Source organism: Mandrillus leucophaeus, unplaced genomic scaffold (genome assembly GCF_000951045.1).
Source record: "Mandrillus leucophaeus isolate KB7577 unplaced genomic scaffold, Mleu.le_1.0 Scaffold149, whole genome shotgun sequence".
Lineage (NCBI taxonomy): Eukaryota > Metazoa > Chordata > Mammalia > Primates > Cercopithecidae > Mandrillus > Mandrillus leucophaeus.
The window spans coordinates 3,027,504-3,029,461 of record NW_012101465.1 but is presented as its reverse complement, the minus strand read 5'-3'; the positions used below and the strand labels follow the sequence as shown (position 1 = coordinate 3,029,461).

The window sequence follows — 1,958 nt, the reverse complement described above, 5'->3', positions numbered from 1 at the left end:
CCCTAAGAACAAAGGAAGATTTACTTATCCATTTAAAAATACCCAAATGAACTTCTTATAAACACTGTTCCCATATCTATCTAATATACATGACGAACTACAGTCCATACCAGTGTATGACTCGCTATCTGGGAAACACTATGTCTTAGGATAGAGGGAAATACAATGTTGACACACAGAATTCAATTCCATTCTGATTGGCATGAGTAACCTAACACCTACCAACTAAACAAAATTCTTCTTCCCTTTAGAGATTCTTTGCCTTACCCAAAGCACCCCTTGCAACAACCACACTACCCTGTTAACAGACCCTGTCTGCAGTCTGCACATTTTCCATCTCATACTTTTATTCACTACAAATTCCAAAACTCTTGAAGTATGAATGACATTTTTTTTTTTTTTTTTGAGATAAGATCTCGTTCTGTTGCCCAGGCTAGAGTGCAGTGGCATGATCACAGCTCCCTGCAACCCTGACCTCCCTGGCTCAATCAGTTCTCCAACCACAGCCTGCCAAACAGCTGGGACTACAGGCATGCGCCACCACACCCAGCTAATTTTTGTATTTTTTGTAGAAATGGGGCTTTGCCATGTTGCCGAGGCCGGTCTTGAACTCCAGGGCTCAAGTGATCTGCCGGCCTTGGCCTCCCAAAGTGTTAGAATTACAGGGCATAAGCCACCACCACTACCAATCTGATTTTCTGTTGGTTTGTTTGCTTTCTTGAGACCGACTCTTGCTCTGTAGCCCAGGCTGGAGTGCAGTGGCACAATCTCAGCTCACTGAAACCTCCATCTCCCAGGTTCAAGGGATTCTCCTGCCTCGGCCTCCCCAGTAGCTGGGATTACAGGCACCTGCCACCATGTCTGGCTAATTTTTTGTATTTTTAGTAGAGATAGGATTTCGTCATGTTGGCCAGGCTGGTCTTGAACCCCTGACCTCAACTGATCCACCCACCTTGGCCTCTCAAAGTGCTAGGATTACAGGTATGAGCCACCGCGCCCAGTCATTTTTTTTTTTTTTTTTTTTTTTTAAAGAGACAGGGTCTCGCTCTGTCACCCAGACTGGAGTACAATGATGCAATAATAGTTCACTGCAACTTCGAACTCCCGGGCTCAAGCAATCCTCCTGCCTCAGCCTCCCAAGAGCTGGGACTACAGACATGTGCTACCACATCCAGCTTTTTCACTTTTTGTAGAGATAGGGTCTCCCTACGTTGCCCAGGTGGGTCTCACACTCCACCTCAAGCAATCCTCCAGCTTCGGCCTCCCAAAGAGGTAGAATTACAGGTCTGAGCCGCTGCACTCAGCCTGAATGACTGCTTAAAAGTTGACTGAGAAATATGTTTGATAACTACAATCCCTTCACTAGAATTGTGGATTACATTCATAGAAGTTGGTCTTCCTCGATCATTACCTGCTGACACTGGCAAGGCCTGTTATACATGTCAGAAGTCACTGACTACATGTCAGCAACAGGTAAGTGTTACACCACACACCAACAGAGTAGCTAACTATCCAAGGAAAGACAGTTCCCAACTAGATGGCTACAAACAGCTGCCTTTACTCCACAAACAATTCAAGTACATATTCTGTGATAGGTCTTCAAAGATCTCCAGTTTCATGGTACCAGGGAGGACAGAAAACTCAAGAATGCAATTACCAAAATTATTTTAAACTGCATTTTCCTGTTATATGACAACTAAACACATTTCCTGAATCTATGCTACGTAATCATGGGACACAACATTTTTATATTTTATTATTGTGTACTGTACACTTGATTTAGATACAAGAGCTGAACTAGACACATTTAACTTTAAGAGTACTGCACAGATGTGTATTTATCAAGAATACGCAATCAGCTCATTCAGTTTGTGCTTTTATTTTCTAGCTATAAAATAAGAATAATAATGCCTGCCCCAATATTACTTCACATTTTTGTTAAAATATATATATATATA

General features: G+C 42.4%; 1 protein-coding gene across 1 annotated transcript in view; it reads right to left on the bottom strand.

Annotated features, from left to right (window-relative positions):
• Nucleotides 1-1,958, bottom strand: part of NR1D2 (nuclear receptor subfamily 1, group D, member 2) — a 44,954-nt gene that overhangs the window by 24,052 nt on the left and 18,944 nt on the right. The window lies entirely within an intron of this gene.